Here is a 21,994-nt window from a genome sequence, read left to right on the forward strand (position 1 = left end):
ATATGTAATACTACTGCAAGCAAGATATGGCGAGACGATGCGCCATTAATGTGTATGTCAAGCATGGTTGTATAACAATACTTGCATACATGCGATACCATGCATACGTTAAATAATTCAAGACAATTTTACTCCTGGAATTATCATACACAACATTTAAAACATCTTACACTTAATGGCATATTTATAAAATTGTATTAAACAAGTGTTTTGTTTTGTTCATTTAACACATGGCTGTTCAGTGATGTCTGATGAGGTGGAACAAGCAAACTGACATAAAGATCAAATAAATAAGATTAATGTCATACTAACCTTAACAACTAAAAATCCAATGAAAATTAATGCTTAAGATATTTCTATTGTGGAATAAATTATTCTCAGCCAGAGTATTCAAATATCACATTGAATACATATAAACACTATGCACAAATATCTGTTTCACCACTATACACTAGATTCTGTAGCCTTGAATGAACAGTTACTATATTACAATATGTTGCTTTAATGTACACCCCACCAAAAATACAATAGCCCTTTCATAAACAGACCCTCAATCCTTTATGACCAATACGGTTATATCTGAGTTTAAAGAGTTAATCTTATGTGTCACACTAATGGTAAATGGTGATAAAGGGTTTGAGACATAAACATGGGTCCTATATTATTATTTATTAGGTGTATTAAGGGCTAACACTTTATACAAACATTAAGCAGCACATTATCACAAAATAATTACATTAACCCCACAATGGCTATATTATGATTCTATTAACCTGGACTAATTGACTGCAGGATTTAAAGGGTTAATCTCATTATCAGATCAATTAAATCCAACATTTTGTTTAAAGTACAGATATATAGCCCTGTATATACTACAATAATTTTCACAAAAGAAAGCTTTTATGTAAATGTTTTCCATGGTAAATTACCTTTCCGAAATATTTGCAACATCAAATCAATGTTATTAATTAATACAATAGGATTGAATCCTGTAAGCTTCAGTCCAAATCAGACTGAAGACATGTATAATTAACAAATTCATCAATAAAGATAGCTTGCCAGGCAAGGTAATATACGCCCACTGGTGGGTTTTATTTTAAATAAAAATATTTGGCAGTACAATAACAACTACCAGTATGAAATATTCAACCTTCAGACATATAGTTCTTCTGAATTTTTTGAGGAGATACTGAATAATGTCACCAAGTTTCATCAAAATCTGTTAAGAATTGGGCCTTCTTGAGTGTTTACAGGCTAAAACTGAGTTTTTAAGAACAAGGGCAATAGCTCATACTAAATATTTTTCGATTTTTCTGATTTTCAACAAGGTTCATTCTTAGGTGATTACATACACTCACACCAAGTTTCCTCAAAATCCATCAAGGATTGTGCCTTTTAGAGTGTTTACGTGCTACAAATTGAATGCATTTTCAAGAACAAGGCCAATAACTCATACTAATTTTCAATAGGGTTCATCCTTGGGTGATCACTAACAACCGTACCAAGTTTCGTTGAAATCAGTCAAGAATTGTGCCCTGTAGTGTTTACGAGCAATTGTGGACGGAAGGACGGTCATGGGTGACAGCAATATGCGCCCCCCATTTCATGAGGGTGTATGAAAATCAGGTCCAAAATGTTTATTGTGCAAAGGCAAGAAAAGCAATTCAGATTTTCAGAATTACTCATATCTTTCCTCATCAGGTTTTAAGAGAAGGAGGTAAATTGTTCAAAAATTAACGAATTTAACACTTTATGAAATTTCAGAACAATACCTTACAATGTTGACTATCTAGATGGCATAATGTCATGTAAATTGCTAAAAGGATGGAAAGCAAGGTTCGAGTCTTGAGATAATCATATGTTCATGGATAAATATATTCAAAAAATAAGATCAATAAATCTTTTTAAATTGCTACAGGTTCTATGTCTTTAATAGACAAACTGATAGTGAATCTCTCTTTCATTACAAAGAATGGAATAAAGACCAAAGTTCAGTATTTCCTTCAAAATAAAGTTATAGGTGGCTATATTCCAATCACATTGACATCAATCTGACAACAGGAAACATAGAATACAGCACAATGATGTTTTCTGTATCAACATGCCCCTAAATCTTATATTTCCATAAATTCCTGCACAATGAACATCAACACTGTTTACACTGTTCATAACAGAATAATCTAACATTGTTTCTGTAGCCTATACCTGAAGGATTTGTACATACATGTATAAACAGACATGCATTTTATATCTTGCTAAACAGTTTCAACATACACACATTGAAACCATAATTCTTGAAGTTATAAGTATCTATAAATTTCATCCATAACAAATCCTGTAATCGACACATCTATACTTACTACTGAATGTTATCCCATGATATAGAAATCTTCAGATAGAGGAACAAAAATTCTGGGGTAGTCTGATTGGAGTGAAATGAGATGTATGGTGGAAAGACTGTGTATTGATCAGAATCTATTTATTCTTCAGTGAAGTGTGAGTCAGTAGAAAATATAACCTAGTTACCATCTATATTATACATGTTGACAGTTATTCCTCTTATTCAATAATCACATTGTAATAGGTTCTTGGGAGTCCAGAAATAGATTGATATTACACTAATTAATTGTGGCATCATGCAGCCTTTCTCCATAATTAAAAACATTATATTACTCAAGTTAGATGCTATACTAGCAACTCAATCAATAAGATGCTTTCTAAATTCTCACTGAATACTGTGGTGTCTTATCCATGTGGTTTAATTCATTTCCTTATTGAATTTTTGCTCACAATCAAAACTTACATGAACATTAATACTGTAAGAACATTACATAATATACTGTCAGTAAAGATCTACTCTGAGGTCAAATCACAGAAAATCATTTACTTACCTATCTGCATCTTAATAATGCAACTCCAAGAAACTTTAACATTTAAAATCTGTGTACAGTGCACTTTGATAAATTTGAATGAAATCAATCCTTACTCATCATATTAGGAAATAACTTAGTTTTAATATTTCCTATTATACCTAATAAATTGATTTGAAGATCACAATCTTCAATAAATAATGAAGGAGGAAGTTTTTGATCGATGTAAAACTGGGATGTTATCATTATAATAATTGGTATAAAGAACATATGAACACTAGAAATCAAAAGATACTTCATACTATTTTAAGTAACTAGCTATAACACATACACTACCATACTGATAAACACAATTGTCCATCTCATTCTTGAAAGTGTGAGTTCAAAAATCATTTTTGAAACATAATAAAAAAAAGTCTTTGTTTCAAACTGAGTTGTTAAGTTGACAAACTGAGTCCTAAAGTAACATCAGGTGTTCATGAAGGATAAACATTATGAAACACAATAACTTACCAACAAAGATTTAAATGCTAAGTAAATAAATATATTAATATACAGAGCAGGTCATAACTATATTTGAACCTATCAAATAATTTAATAACTAAAACAAAGATCTTATCTATTGAAATCATTATCAAACATCTTCAATATAGGTGTGACCATATTTAGTTTTCATGTCCTAACTGTAAACAATATTTAATAGGTTTGTGAAACTAAGGACACTGGCAGAGAATGAATGATTCTCCACATGTGGGAGAAATGTTAAAAATGACATCACAAATATCAATGAATATAATCTTGGCAATCATATTTTGTTGTTGTTGAAATATTAACACATATATACCCATATATAATCAAACAATAAAGAAATATCCCTTGAATCTGAGATGGAGAATCGCCTGATCAATCAAGCTATTTCCTTTACATTTTTCCTTTCACTAAACTGCCCTTAAAATTAAGTTAAGATGAAAATATAGTTGAAAGCAGGATATATATACATCATTACTTAGTCATGTTCTTCATATTCAAAATTCAATTCATTAAATTGTATCTACCCTAAACTTTTAGGAACATTGTCCCATATGAACAGAAACAAACATTGACAAATTAAATTATGTTTCCTTTGTATTTTAACTAAGCAGTGTCAATTCCAATAATTGAACATAAAAAACATCCATTTATAGGCCTAATAATGAAAAAGAAATGGCTATATAGAAGACCTGTACATGAAATATTGTTTTTAATTTAATTTTTAATTAAACCAGGGAATCTCATATGGGTATACCAAAATTTCGTAGTTTATCAAGCTGAATTTCTATGAAATAGAATATATATATATATATAACAAACCTCTAATATTGCCATCAAGAGTCATATTTTAGTCCAGAGTTAATAAGCTGAGAGATTTGACTAACTAACCACCACAATATGAGTATTACATATCTAAATGACCAGTTTAACTGGACCAATCCTCTATATTATATAACTATCTTGTAGGTTTGACATTGTTTTGGTTACCTTTGATATAATTCTTGTTAATGATAGGATATGATTAGTGTTTTATTATAATACTATACAGAACAATCAAATCAATTGACATCTTATTTTTAGAATATATATCAAGGACCCATAAATACTCAAACTCTTCATATTTTAGTAGCAAATTTGGCAAATACATAAAGTATGTTTCCACTGAGAGAAAAAGCCAGCTTAAAGCCATTTTGCTTCAATTTGTTGCTATAAATGTTTTAGTGAATTTGAATCCTGTTGGGCGTATTTTATCATTATTGTGTTTAGCCCAACAGGAATATGAGCATTATTAGATATTTGAGTTGTTTTATGTAGTGTAAGTTTTACACCAATATTTTATGATTCTCATATTCTTGTGGTCATGCAAAATAAATGACATTTCACACCATCAAATTGTTCTGATATGTTTGACGGATGTGGGGAGTTGGGTGGAGGACACAAAGTATGTTTCCACTGAGAGAAAAAGCCAGCTTAAAGCCAGCTTTTACGTGTTTCCACTTGGCAAATTAATTTGGTAACCGAAAACTTCTCTTTTGTGTTTAGTAATTAATTGGGGGCCAAATGAAATCTAGCTAAAAGCAGGCTTTATCTCAACTCTGTCGAAACACAAAAAGCAAAAAATCGTGTTATTTCTTTTCTTAACAGAAACAAAACCAACATTTGGACTTTCTTTCTTCACATATCTCAGTTATGTCTACTGCTATACAGAGGAGTGAGAGGATTTTTCTTCTTTTTTTACCCTAGATACATGGAAGTTTTACATTGCTTTGTTTACTTTTGACTGCTAAATAATGCACAACAGTTAACTGCCCATTTAACGGTAGTCTTGTACATCACAAGTTGTCAATAATGTGTGACTTTGTGATAAAGGTAAAGTCGTGCAGGAATCAGTTAAACTTACAGCCAGTTTTACTTTACAATTCTCAGTGGAAACATGGTTATTTTCTCTAAGTGATGAAATATCAGTCATAATTTTCTGTTATATTTAACAGAAGACAAGTTGATTTATATTAGAACTTGATGTAGAAAGAGCTGGTGGAGAAAAAAAAGAACACATGTATCAAATGAATATGTGTCTTACATTTTTTGGTACATGTTTCTATTTTTGATCTTCTTTTAACAGATGGTAGAAGAGTTGAGACTATATTTATCTCTATGTTAATGAAATAATTATAATCTGTTGGTGAAGCATGTTGAAATATAATCTGAAATATTCTTACTCTCAACATATAGCTTTAAAATAGTTCTAAATAGTAAAGTTAATATGTAATATCTGTTGATTTGGAGATAATCCAACTACACATATAAACACATAGATCACAATCTGATGAACCTTGTTGTGATAGACTTATATTATCAATCTAAACTTTATTCTTAATTCTTTGATTGAAACTGCTGAAAACAATTTCTTTCTTTAATTGCTATATTAAGCCTATTGTCAAATTAGCATTCATATTTTAATACCTTATAAATACTGCTTTCTTTGAAATACATGTTTCATTATATTTTAATAAAAGTGAACATAATTTAACTGGAAAATGATAGATTATGTAAATAACCTAAAGTAAATAAGTCAGAGTGTTTTAGGCAGCAGAAACAAGTTTGAGTAAATGATAACCTGTACTTGTAATATACACAAATTGCTGATAGTGCATAATTTATCCTCATGCTACCAAAACAACCTTTTGTCAATCATTAAATATGGAAATTGGCAATAATCATTATCTTTCAGATTATATGTATATATAGATTACATGAAGTACAATTTTTTTTTAAAATCTAACACATGAAATTTTGAGTTAAAGACCTCTATGCACTGTTCTGATATTAGTTTTCTTCACAGACTGCCATGGCCAACTGAGAGTATTTTATCTGAAATACAAGATCTACCAGAAATTGAAACCAAATCTGTGTTTCTCCTGAATGAAGATAAGGCTAGTAAAAGACTGATATCTAGAAGTTAGCGTTAAAAATATTGATAATGGCTAGATTTATCGTAAAATTAGTTATATCGTCCTTCATCTAACTTGGATAAATATCAATATCAGCACTAAAACTCTTGAGTTACCAAATACTGAAAGAAAAATTAGCAATGATGTGTGTTAGTGTGCTCTATTTTCTTATTATGTAAGCTTATAGTGACTTCCCTGCACATAAATTAGTACTTTTTGTGTACTAAAAATTATCTTAATGTTAAGTGTTTTTCAATAGCCATTTTCATTTTTATAGGCAATAACTAAGTTTTTTTGATTTATCTGATTATATAAGGATCCTGTTATGTTATTTATGACACTGGGTATATCTACTGATGAAGACATACTCTTATTGGCCAAGTTTAAAATTCTTAAATTTTATGTTCATTTTAAGATGTAGTATTCCTTTAAATAGTAACACATTTAATCATATATATACATAGCTTTCTTGACCTATATACTTCATATTATAAGCTTACTTTTGAACCATGTTCATCTATAAACAATCATAATTTTTCCATCCTTTTGATTTACTTTAATAAGACTGATACCAAACACTTTCTGAAATTAGTTAGTAGCCATAATCACATGTACTTAAACAGATGAATTAAATTTCGATCACTGCATCAGTAATTTCATGATAAAGGCATGGAGCCAACTGTACTTTACAATCAGTATGTTTTCTATACAGTAAACGACTGGACTGAAATAGAAAATAACATTAGCCTTCCTAGATTTGTTAAATATGCGGATTCTTGATATTCATTTCCTTACTTAGTAGATTAGTTTAGTGATTTAATCAGCATTTGTAGACTTCAATAATAGGCCCTTTTGCAGACTTCAATCCAGCTAAAATTCAGTTCCAGATGCTTTGTCAGATCATAGAAAGGTGAAGTCATCCAAAGAACACCAATGGAAACATCAAGATCATCTTTTTTACCAGACCAGTTCATATACTGTGTACTGATGTGAGGGTTATCTGGGTGTGAAATATTTTGACAAGAGGTAGTTTATGATAAATTCTAATCATTAGTTTTCTACTCAGATTAACAAATGTCAGAAATCATTTCAGATAACTTTACACCTACAACCTGTTACCAGAAATCATCATAGATAGACAGACAGGTCAAGTCTTAGTGCTTTCACATCACTGGACAACTGAAATATATTTGGTTATAATTTTATCAGTATAATTTATTCGAAATATTAGACTTTGATTGTAAATAGGTTTCTTTTATGTTTTGGTTATGATATGACATATTTTGGGCTTAATAAAATAATACAATACAATTCCATTCACCCAAACTGAAAATTGCATGAATTTGGTAACAAGTTCACCTATTTCTCTGAATTCAATATTTGTAGTCTCATGTATGATCATCAATACCCATTTTTATACAAATGGTTTATTTCTGGCTGGACAGTTGGCATAGTTGATTGATGTACTTTCTAATTTTCCACCTGTGCATACAACTGCTGAAAGCAAAGCTTCAAATAGGTCACCTTCTTTATTAATTTCCATGTAAGGTCGTGTCAACATTTCCATTTTTCACATTAATAATATATAAGCTTATACTACTAAGAGTGATAGCTTTTATTATAAAAAAACCCAAAAAATCTGATCATTTATGAACCCATTTCCAACAATTCATTTATTACGTGGTCTACAAGCAAAAGTCAAAAGAATGAATACAGTTATCATAAGTATAATTTTGATTTCCTATCTGAATCCTATTATTTTTCATTGCACTATACTATTAAATATTTCTATTCCAAAAATATCCCAATTATTCCCATAAGCCTACATTTTCATCTGAATTAACCTCAATGAAAGCTTATCTTCAATAACCCTGTGCATACTGTTTCTTTTTCACCCACCATTATTAGCTTCAAAATAGGAAGACAATTCCACAAATAACATTTCTTCTTTTCTAGAGTGATATTAACATATATATATATATATACACTGATAGCTTTTGAAATCTTACCTTATCGAAAATAATCCTATAATCATATCCTATTCACAGAGCTAAAATATTACCAACACCAACTAAGTTTATATGTGTAAGTGATGTAAAGGCAGGTACTAGAAATGTGATCAGTGTAGCCAGATGGTGTATAAGTAAGAATGTTTTTCAGCTACAAGTTTCACTTACCATCTATTTACCACTACAGACTACAGATATAACTGTATTGAGAAGTGTCTAGGGCTCTATTATCACTTCATAGTACAAAATAGAAACTAGATCAGAGACAAAATTCACTTTTCCTTCAAGTGCTTTATTCTACTTAATCAACAAATAAATTCTTATTTCAACCCTAGTTAAAGATGGATTTCCTTATTTTTTAGTGTCAAATTAAGCGAACTATTTGATTAATTGGTGTTTAATATTCTTAATCATATTATTATGTTCTTATTGCATATAATTAAGAGTTTTAACCAATCATAAATGTCAATGTACATACAGCCTGGATAAACAAAAAAAATACTTTTTGACCTTTCTCATTGGACTTCTGCTGGTAATTCTCTTCTAATTTAGCTAATTGTGAATTAATTAAGGACATGTGAGACAAACTAGTACTTTTCCAAGTCATTAGAACACCTCTACTTTCTATTCATGAATATAAGTATTAGCATTTTCATTTATGAAAATAAGGGAACCCATCTTGAAGAAAAGGGCATAATAATTTTACAAGACATCTATGTCAACGTGGTAACAGACACCAATGATTGCATAAATAAAATTTGATGTTGAAAAGACTATTAATTTGCATAGTATTGAGTAATCTGTATAGAAGCCTTGTTTATAACCTGAAGTACCATCTAGCAAGTACTAAAGGGATATTAAACCACCTTTCATATATCTCTAATGGTTGATGAGGAGTTGCACATATGAAAGTGAAAAAGGAAAAGATCCAAAACGCTGACAACTAAGGATGAAGAGGATATAACTCTGACCAAGGTCACAAATAAAGAGATAAATGTTCAATACAAGATAAGGTAAAGTTAGTATTAAGTTAAAAAAAACAACCATGAGTAATCTAAATAAACAAAAGTCTATAATTTGAAAGTTTTCTTGTTACCAGTTCTAAAAGAAAAGAGTATGAATAGGTTCTGAAAAGATAAATATCTATATATAAGGATTAGAATATATTATACTTAATGAGCTAGAAAATAGAGAGGGGGGTCAAGTATTATTGGATTCAATGGGATCGAGTCTACCACGGACCAGAAAATTACTAAGGTTTTTATTGCGCTTATAGGCAATTACAAGTCGTTTGGTATATACATTCGGAAATCTGTTCTAAATTGGTGTATTCTTTGGTATAATATTTTCTTTCTGGTTTTGATATACCAGTATGTAATGTTTTGAATGTAATATATAAGAGGTGGCATTCTTAAACAGTACTTGAAATCCTACTGAAACCTTTCTCTTCACCTCTTCTATTTTATCTGTACATACCATGATTCATCAAACTCATATTTTTGTTACCAACATCTTAGAAGTTTCAAATTGATGAGCACATCTTGTAAAGGTCAGTTTACCTTGATATCAACTTCAGATAGACAAACTTGCCATTTATCAATCTGAAGTACAGGTATAGTCTCTCTTCACCTGACAAATCAACATTCAACAATCTAGACATTTGTATTGCATAACCAAGTGCTAGTTTCTCCAAACAACAAAGGCAAGTATAGCTGGAAATGGAATGAATTGAATGGAGTTTTACGTTCTACTTTTCTGCACCATGTGGGCTAATGAAGATGGAAGTATAGCTGGAAGTGCTGGGTAATTCCAATAATGTCAAGATACAATATGTATCACAATATAAGGGATGTGATAGGTTACACATTTGTTAATGTAAAATATTTAGCAGTTTCAATTTTTTGCTGTATATTTTCAGATAGTAACAGAATAATATCACAAGTAATTTATTGTTGATAGGTTTACTGTTACCAAGTTTATGTTCATAACATTTAGTTATATGTATATCCATGTTTGTTGATGCACAACCATGTTTGTCTTGTAGGTCTGGTATAGTTATTGCTGCACGACCACATGACACGATATATGTGTATCACGACATGTCCAAACACAATGTATCAATTCACAAATACATCATGCCAGCAATATTAGCTAAAAGCTATCATTTCTACTTCTAACTGCAGATCAAACCCATCATGACTCATCTGTGTATGATTTGTTTGGAATTTATTGGCAGAAAAACTACTGTATCTGGATTACAGAAGTAGAGATAACAGACTTTACCTCAGGCCAAATTCTATTTCATTAATATGACCATTACACCAGGTGTACATTCTTATACAATAAATATTACATTGACTTGTCTATACATTGTATCCTATGATTACATCTCATTATTGGTTGAACAATTAATAAAGATGCAGTCCCATTTGGTATCTGCTGTATATACTGTTAAATTGTGGAAAAATCTTTCACAAACAATTTTTCTTTAGAATTTACTCTGAAAATGTAATAAAGCTAATAGTAACATCTAAGATGTCAAAATATTTAGTTCCATTACCACTTATGCCAAAGCTAACTGCACATCTTTCAACATAATAGAATGATTGCCAATGTAATTCTTCATGCATATCCACTACATCAATAACATTTTTAACAACTTACTATCAGTTTCAATCAGAGATTAATATGGAAATAATTCATCTTTCACACTTCAAATCAAAGATCTAGAGAACCGTGTTCCATAACATAAATTATGAAATATTGCCAGTTATAGAGAAAGAAAGTGCTAAGATTTTATCATGTAATTATTTAAACAATAAACCTTGAAAATATGGGACATCATTAAATATTCCTTTTCATCTTGAAATTATTTATGATCATAAACATAGTTGAATATTGCCTATTTATCATAGTTAACATGCATAAAAAGTTCAAACTCAAAACAGTTTTTGAACATGTTTAGAGCCAAGAACATAGGAATCGGTATATTAAATAATGAGAATTGTTAATGTATTTGTGTCTGATTTTACAATAACAGAAGCAGATGTTAAGAAAATGATTTTTTATCCTGACAAGAATGAGAAGTATTCAGTTAACGAGGCTATAACACTGATACAACATGAAACATATGGAAATTCTTCACAATAATAATACAGCTTCAGGCTCTACCTACAGTCTCACATAAACACCTATATAGTAACATCATAGTGGAATATGTAGTCAGTAGGAAAAAAATTAAAATTGTTTTTGTGGTAAAAACTTGATGTGTGGTTAGCTTTCTTCAAAAACAAAATGATCCTAAAATACATTTTAATCTCCATCCATTATAAAAAAAAAACAACCCATACCTTAATGATATTCTGTGATGTACATTGCTTGGTTAATGGTATCTAACATATGAGGAAAATTCTGTCCAATACTGACATATTAGATAGTACATTGGAGCTCCTGAAATGCCCTGAAACACAATATGTCAAAATATAAGAAATAAAGCAAAAAAGAGAATTAGTACCAATGCAAGTTTACACATGTGCCATTTCATATTGTATCAGCATTGCATAGGGCATACAAATTTATCTTCTCTTTATCAACTAGACCTATTGAGAAAAACAGGGTATTAAAGATATTTTTCATAATATTTATATTACCAGTACTATCCTCAATAGTCACAGATCTGAGGAAACAAAATCTTTCCAGGTAAAAGGTGAAGATACATAGTGAAATGTCACATCATTGGTATAGTGTTTGAAACAGGTTACATCAAAGACAAATCTATACTATGTATGTATGTATGTGAGAACAACTTTAGGAAAGATTCTGCTCACTATTTCTCTTGATCTTCATTTTGAAGTCATCTATCTGTAGATTCTATAGTATTTTCAGTATGTGAGATTATAGAGGGATTGAACATATTTCGAAGGTTAATTTTCAGAAAACACTCAAATTCGAACTTGATCTTCCTGATCTAGGGTTTATGTATGTCATTTAACTGTGTCATAAAATAGGTATATTTCTTGATATTCCAAGAAAGAACAAGTCTGTTGCCAAAAACATCTTTAATTATTACAAGTCAGATTCCTTTTCCACAAACAGAATTTCAATCTTTGTTTCTGGCAGTGGCAACAGTCTTCTCATTTACAAAAGGAATATTTTAGAAACTAAATTCGGAATGATTATTCGACACTTGAAAGCCATACCTGTACTATTTGACCAAGGTGTGTATATTATAAAGTATGTTGATTAGTACTTTGTGTTTATTTATCATAACACATGGACACAACTGATACCAACTTATTCTAATAATATTTACCTGTACAGATATCAGTCATATATATACTAGTACTTCATGAAAGTCAGGGGAAACAAATGCCACCAGAGGAAGCTTCAAGAGATCAAAACATTAGCTAATATATAAAATTTCAAAACAAAACACTTTTCTTGAATGAAACTTAAAATGAATTTGGCTCATAGATAGATATATAGCAGTGCACAATCCTTGCTGAAAGCTTGATAGTGTCCAACCAGATGATTGAAAGATAGTGGACCACAGCCATATACGCCCACCACGGCATGCGGATGGTAAAAACGAAACATCCATTTTTAAGTTTCATCAAAATTGGTTGAAAACTAAGAGAGTAAAAGCATATTCAAGATTTTGGGGCAAGGGCAATAACTCTGCTTCTAACTGTCGAAAATAGCTCAAATTCGAGCTTGATCTTCGTTTTATGAATATGTATACACATACCGAAATTCATTTGATTCCATCAAAAAATCTAGTTTTTAGAGCGTTTACAAGCAAATGTTGACGGACGGACAGGGGTGCCGACAATATACGTCCACATAGAGAGATGTGGGCGTATAAAAAATGGTAACAATTATAAAATGTAAAGTCTATTAAATAAGCTTACAGAACTGAATCTAGAAGAGATAAAAAAATCAGTTCATATATATACAGGGATAAACTTCAGACAAACACCCACGTACCAGGTGAAAGAAAAATCAATGACAATGAGATGCCCTTTTCCCTGACTTGTTGTTTGATCTGGAAAATTATTATCTTACAAGTTTTATCTTTCTCTGAATAGAATCTAATCTTACATGGAATAAGACAATCTAACAAAATTCAAAGTAAAAAAACTGGAATAACACTCTATTACATCTAAAAAGCAACATGAAAAACCAGTCATTGAAGATAACATGCCAAAGTAACATACACCCACTGGAAGCTTTCTTTAAACCACATATGGCAGAAAGGCAACCATCACAAGAATCAAAAATTTAATCATACATTCCTGTACATTTTTGATTAAAAGATAGCTTGCCAGGCAAATTAATATACACCCACTGGCAGCTTTGATTTTGATAAAAATATTTAGCAGTACAGTAACAATCACCAGTATGAATACTGAATAATATTGAGTATGAGTTATTGCCCTTGTTCTTGAAAAAGTGTTCAATTTTTAGCTCTAGAAAACTCTAGAAGGCAAATATTCAATCTTCAGCGCAGGACTGAATAATAAAACCAAATTTTGTCAAATTCCAGCAAAAATCATGCCTTTTAGTGTTTACAGACTAAAGAATTGTGCCTTCTAGAGTGTTTACAAGCTAAAAATTAAACACGTTTTCAAGAACAAAAGCAATAACTCATACTAAATATTTTTCGATTCTTCTGATTTTCAATAGGGTACATTCTTGGGTGATTACTAACACTCACACCAAGTTTCGTCAAAATCCGTCAAGAATTGTGCCTTCTGGAGTGTTTACAAGCTAAAAATTGAACGCGTTTTTAAGAACAAGGGCAATAACTCATACTAAATATTTTTCGATTTTCTGATTTTCAATAGGGTTTATCCTTGGTTGATAGCAATCACTCATGTCAATTTTCGTCAAAATCCACCAAGAATTGTGCCTTCTAGAGTGTTTACGGGCTAAAAATTGAACGCGTTTTGAACGCTTTTTCAAGAACAAGGGCAATAACTCATACTTCATATTTTTCGATTCTTCGGATTTTCAATAGGGTTCATCCTTGGGTGATTCATACACTCATGCCAAGTTTCGTTAAAATCCATCAAAAATTGTCCCTTCTAAAGTGTTTACGAGCTAAAAATTGAACGCGTTTTCAAGAACAAGGGCAATAACTTATACTAGATATTTTTCGATTCTTCTGATTTTCAATAGGGTTCATCCTTTGGTGATTACGAACACTCATACCAAGTTTTGTCAAAGAATTGTGTCTTGTAGAGTGTTTACGAGCAATTGTGGACGGACCGACGGATATGGGTGACGGCAATATATGGGTGAATATATTTCATGTGGGCATAATTATAAAAATTTTATTGGGAATGATCCTTGGGAGATTTAACTCTTACAGGGCCATGTGGAGTGTTTACCAAATAAACAATTTAGCAATTCATATTTGATATCTTAAAATTTTGAAAAGATTTATCATTGAATGATTATTAACACTTCCAAAAAGTTTTTTTTAAGTACCGTAGCTCATAATAAATATTTTGCGATTTTTTTTAAATTTTCGATAGGATTCATTCTCTAGAGTGTTTATTAGCAATTGTCATTGAGAAATCCAAAAGACTGAAATTAAATTACTATCAATTTCAGCTGAGCCCACCTTTAGTCACTGACTAAACAGAGAAATTATAGTTGAGAACTAAGATGAGATAAACCTGTTAACTCTGATGACACCTGGTATCAATAAATACAACTAATTGGTCTGGATAACAAAAACAACCCAAACCTAACCAACCAGTTGGCTACAATCTTGTCAAAACATACACTTTCTCAGTTCCTGACCATAACATCATTCTGGATTCTCAATAAATGTATGATAATTTTAAACAATAGATTGGTTAATAAAATAGTTTCAAGAAAAAAATAAATTGAGTATTTGAATGACCATTAAATCTACTAAAGAGTGATCTACCATCTGGTAGATATTGACCTGGTGGTCAAGCTCAAACAAGCAGTAGTCAGGTTATTTCTAATACTGTTAAACACAAATTAATCTTTATCTGACCTGACATCAGAGGTCAAAATATACCATTAACAGTCTGCTGAACAGTAGTATTAATAGTTCTGTATTCTCATGAGATGTTTCAAGCTGTTGTTAAACTTTCATTTGATACATGGATTATGCCTACATTATTGTGGCAATTGAAAATAAATCTAATTTGTGTCCTTGAATTTCTTTCAAAATCTTATCTTAAATCTGATTTGATCCTATCTTTCATTCACAAACAACACTAGGTCTACAATATTTACAGAATCAAATTTTGTCAATCACTTCTATACAAATTGAAATATCAATTAACGGTACAAAATACTACTGAGAGTATTGGTTTGCCTTTGGGTTTATAAAAATGCCAACCACTGAAAAAGTTACTATTTGTAAATATGATTTTACAGAAGGGATTAAATTACAGTTACGAAGTGGGTCATTTTGATGGGAATTTTTGATGTGTGTCTATTCAAATATGAAATCACAATACCTAAAGATAGCTTGCAAGGCAAGGTAACATACGCCCACTACCAGCTGTCAGAAATGATAATAAAATCTTTAGTGGCCTAAGAATGAATTTTAAAATTATCTTAAAAAAATAATCAGGCAAAAACCTGAAACAGTTCATCAAATTATCATCAAATTCAAACATGAGCAATGTCTCATCGCTGACACACAATTACATTAACTCCGACCGAAATTGTTCATCCAACCGAGATCTCATCATGCATATCTAGTTTCATCAAGATTGGATAAAAACTGTAGTCTCTATCGTGCCTGCAAGCCGAATTTGACAAGTTTTTACTAAGTCAAGGGCAATAACTCCGAAACCCTTCATCCGATTGTTACCAATTACGAACTCGAGTGAGATATCATCAATATACACATGCATAGCAAGTTTCATCATCATCAAATAAAAACTGTAGTCTTTATTGTGCATACAAGCCAAATTTGATGGGTTTTTTCTACGTCTACTCTGAAACAGTTATAACCAATTTCGAACTTGACTGAGATCTTATCAATATATACATGCATACCAAGTTTCATCAAGATCGGATAAAAACTGTAGTCTCTATCGTGTCTACAAGGCAAATTTGACACGCTTTTACTAAGTCAAGTGCAATAACTCTGAAACAGTTCATCTGATTATTACCAATTTCGAACTTGACTGAGATCTCATCAATACATACATGCATACCAAGTTTCATGAAGATCGGATAAAAAACTGTAGTCTCTAATATTGTGCTTACAACTTACAAGGCAAATTTGATGTGTTTTTACTAAGTCAAGGGCAATATGCAAGGGCAATATATACCTGCATATTAAGTTTCATCAAGAATGGATAAAAACTGTAGCCTCTATCATGCCTACAAGAAATGTGAATGGACGGACGGATGGACCGACGGACAGGGGCGATGGCAATATACGTGCACATTTCCTTATAAAAATGCTTTTGAACATCATTACATTTTCTTGTAAAAATTCATAAGATTTAGATAATGATAGTAAATAATTTGTTGCACTTTTTTAGCAATTATTTTTTAGGTTGTTATTACAGTACAATTTGACAAAATAAATGATATGTTTCATAAATAATTGATTTAAATAATGTTTCTTCAAATATTACGGAAGTTGATGTTTCCGTTGTTACATAGCCTACTGGTACTCTCTAGTTTTTGACTACACATAGGCTAGTGTAGCCTACATTGCATAACGCTTTGATTTGAATGTTTTCTCTCATTTCATAAATGCCAATTTTGTTAGAACGTCATCCGGTCAATAGAAATATAAGGTTCAGAGATTTTACATTTAAAAGTAGGCCTTAAGACAATTCAACCACAGAAAATTCATGTAAAAATGACCCAAACTAGGCCTACCCTACGCCCCTAAGGTGCCTACCTTCCCCTCTGTAAAATCATGTTTACATAAAATAACTTTTCCAGTAGTAGTAGTTAACATTTTCATCAACCCAAAGACAATCTAAGTTTCAATAGTATTTTGTAATTAATATTCCATTTCATATGGAAATGATTGCCAAAATTCAATCTACTAACCTAACCACATTTTGTCAAAAAAAAATCATGTTTTCTTTTGGCATGCTCCATGAGGCATGATGATTTACACGTTGTTTTTTTTAGCTTATTATAAACTCAGATACCGGTACATTCTTAAGATGTATAACTAGGCCTATATCGGAAAATTTTATTATATTTTTTAAAATGAAACATAATACTCGAATACGTTCGATTTTTATATACATCTTTGTGGTTGAATTGGAGTCAATGAAGAGTAATCGTAGACGTAGGCCTGCGATACCGTCAAATCTCAGCTCAACTGCTCAACCCAACCCAACCCAACACATAATAATATAGGCGCGTGCCAATGCCGCAACAGATGCCAAACAACCTTTGTTGTTTTTCACAAAACGAAATTTCCCACGGTTCCCTTGGCAAGTATGTGATAACCTTTGAACATATGTTTTAGAAATTACACGAAAATCTTAAAATAAGGAGAAGAACTCACCTTTCAGTCTTCGAAGTTCAGTTTCTCTCACCGTGCTTCCAATATTCAGTTCTGATTGATCAATAGAATCACGTGACGAGCACCGGTCTGTTATTGTCACGTGCTAATGTTACTATTTTGGACCGTGGCACGTGTTGATGTTGTCACTTCCATATCTTTGGCATACAAGTTTGATATCATCAATTGGGAAAAATATGAATCCCCTATTAACGACCACTTTCAATATATGAAAGATAGCATGCATGGTAACATACGCCCAGCTGTCAGAAATGATAACAAAATCTTTAGTGGCTTAATAATGAATTTTCAAATAATCTTAAAATCATCTATAAGTCAAGACAAAAACCTGAAACAGTTCATCAAGTTATCATCAAATTCAAACATGAACAATATCTCATCGCTGTACACACAAGGGCAATAACTCTGAAACTGATCATCATCCGAATATTACCATTTTCTACAAGCCAAATTTTACAAAATCAAGTCAAGGGCAATGACTCTGAAACCATTCACTCGATTATTACCAATTCCGAACTTGACCGAGATCTCATCAATATATAGATGCATACCAAGTTTCATCATGATCGAATAAAAACTGTAGTCCTTATAATGCCTACAAGGCAAATTTCACGCATTTTTATACGCCCACATGTTGAAAATCAGCGAAATCGAAAAAATATTTAGCATGAATTATTGCCCTTGTTAATTTTTAGCTCGTAAACACTCTAGAAGGCACAATTCTTGACAGATTTTGACGAAACTTGGTATGAGTGTTTGTAATCACCCAAGGATAAACCCTATTGAAAATCAGCGAAATCGAAAAATATTTAGTATGAATTATTGCCCTTGTTCTTGCAAACGCGTTCAATTTTTAGCTCGTAAACACTCTAGAAGGCATAATTCTTGCAGGATTTTAACGAAACTTGGTATGAGTGTTCGTAATTACCCAATTATAAACCCTATTGAAAATCAGCGAAATCGAAAAAATATTTAGTATGAATTATTGCCCTTGTTCTTGCAAACGTGTTCAATTTTTAGCTCGTAAACACTCTAGAAGGCACAATTCTTGACAGATTTTGACGAACCTTGGTATGAGTGTTCGTTATCACCCAAGGATAAACCCTATAGAAAAATCAGGGAAATCGAAAAATATGTAGTATGAATTATTTCCCTTGTTCTTGAAAACGCGTTCAATTTTTAGCTCGTAAACACTCTAGGGGGCACAATTCTTGACAGAATATTTCAACCTAATTTGCTTGAATATAATCTGCAAAGACACAATTCATGACAGACTTATTGAAATCACCCAAGGATAAATCTGATCAAAAATCTTGTAAAACACGTAATTTTTATTCTACAAAGCAGAAGTCTAAAACAAATTTGACAACTTGATGAAATTGATCACAATCAAAACTAAACCTTTTGAAATATAAAATACAAGTTATTGCCGTTATTCTTACAAATGTGTTTGATTTTTAACTTGTGATGGCACAGTTTGTGATGGATTTGGGTATAAGTTGAATATTTCCTGGTGTCTATGTTTGCTATTTTCTAACAAATATTCAATTTCAAACAAAGCTATCAGTGGGCGTATATTACCTTGCCTGGCAAGCTATCTTTACTAAGTCAAGGGCAATAACTCTGAAACCGTTCTTCCGATTATTACCAATTTCGAACTTGTTCGAGATCTCATCAATATATACACGCATACCAAGTTTCAAGATCACATAAAAACTGTAGCCTCTATCGCGCCCACAAGAAATGTGAACGGACGGCCAGACCGACCGACGGACAGGTGCAACGGCAATATACGTCCACATTTCCATGTTGGCGTATAAAAACATGTAGTTTTATGTGGTAGATATGGAATATCAACTTCAAGTGCCCTCTATTCTCTATTCAAATAAATTTCAAAACGATATGTAGCCATAGTATGTATTTCTATGCACATCATCACTAGTGAGAGTATTAGATTGCCTTTGGGTTGATGAAAATGTTAAACACTGAAAAAAATATCAATTGTAAAAATGATTTTACAGAGGAGAATTTTCAGTTTGAAAAGTGTGAATTGTCTGGGAGGGAATTGTGTCTATATTATATGTAAAATCACTAAACCAAATATTTCTATAAACCCGAAGGCATTCTAAGACAAATGGTAGAAATGAGAGAAAAAATTCAATTCAGATTTTAATGTAGTCAGACAGTAGCACACATAGAAATGTGACTTATATTCCCATACCACCACTATAAGTAATTTCATCATTAAAACATGATTTTATTGAAACACCATGGTCCACCATTTTGGGGGTTGATTTTGGTCTTGAATATATGTTAGTAAATAATCTTCATAAATACAAGAACTGCACGGAAATCTCTTCAAATTTGCCTTTGACATAGCAGAAATTTCATTTTCTATTTCTATAAGTCTTTTCTATATATAGCATTGTATAAATAAAAGATACTTCGTTTTTTAACTTTCAAACACTGCGATTATATGTAAATTTATATTATTTTTGTGAGGCCAGTGCTTTTATGTAAGCCACCTCTACCATAATTTTGAAAATGAACATCTCTAAATAATGATAATTTAATTTGCTGACAAAAGTAAGTAAAGAGATTGGAAATAAAATTAAGAATGCTAGCTTTCAGGTAAAATGACTATTATTTTTAGGAGAGATAACTGTATCAGTATCTATTTCGGAATGTACCAATGTAATTATTATCTCTGAGGAATCAACTTTGACATTTCAATATTTTGTATATTCTTACATCATGTGTATATAGTCTGGTTTTACTGATTTGTCTATAGGTGTGGTTCAACAGTCTCATAATACATCATAAACTCTATCAAGTTCTTCAGACATTGAAGGCATGTTAGTCTGTGGTGCCGCCAGTGTGGGTATAGAGGGGGTATTTGAACCCCTAGAAAAACGGTTTGTATCCTCAATTGTACCCCCCTTTCATTTCCAGCAAATTTAAATATGATTTTTATGTTTTTTCCCTAAAATATGTGTCCGAATGAACCAAATAAATTATGTTTTTCACAAATTTTCATGGGGGACAACCTTCCCAGACGCTCTGTGGAAGGGTTGTGTCTATGGAGCTACCCCATTTTGAATCTTTTCTTCATTCTGCCCCCTATTCCCGCCCCAATCTCGGGAGGCTGGCAACGCCATTGTAAATAGTTCTAGGATGTATTGAGACGAGTCTCAATGAAAGCACTGGCCTAGGTCACAGAGCTATAGATAAGCTTATTAATTATGTCAAAATTGGTATGATTTTAGTTGAAAAGTCACACACACAAACTTACAAATACTCTGGCATATAATATACTGTATATAGCAATGGCACCAGTCCTGAAATCGATTAATCTATTGATATAACATGATACATTTATATGAAATATCTGCTCCTAGGATAAATGGGCATTTTTCAATGGTTCAAGTCTACCGTGAAAGAGAAAATTGCTAAGATTTTGATTTCTTTTGTAAGCTTCAATCAAACATTTTGTGTATACATGGGGAAATTTGTTCTGAAGTTCTGAGTAATGGGGTTTGAGTATTATGGAGGCTTAAGTAAACATGTTACATCGGGATTTCTTGGTTATGTCACCATACAGAGCATTAGACTCAATTCTTATATTTAGAAATCCCTTTGAAGCACTGTATTTGTGACATCACTACCCTTGCAATAACAATTGTTAATGTTGTGTTGTCACACAACCTATGATTCGGATAAGGTTTATATGCCTTTTGAAATAATTGCTAATCTACCAAAACCATGCATATAAAATTGAAAATGAAAGTGCATTAAGGCTATATAGCACCTATAAAGGAAAGCTATCAGTTTGTAAGTGTCAAGATATAAGTTACTGAAATATATTGAGTAGAAAAATTATATTTGTAAAAGGAAGTATAAAGTTTTAACCAATAAACATATAAACCAGCTAAAATAATACCATACTAGAACTTGACTGTTGTAATGTACATAATATATCTATTACATATTCTTACTTAACTACGGAGCCCCTTAAGCGCAATTTTCAACACTTTTTATTATCATTTCGTGTAAACGAAAAAGTTATTTCGTTAAAAC

The sequence above is a fragment of the Lottia gigantea genome, assembly GCF_000327385.1.
Source record: "Lottia gigantea unplaced genomic scaffold LOTGIsca_46, whole genome shotgun sequence".
NCBI lineage: Eukaryota > Metazoa > Mollusca > Gastropoda > Lottiidae > Lottia > Lottia gigantea.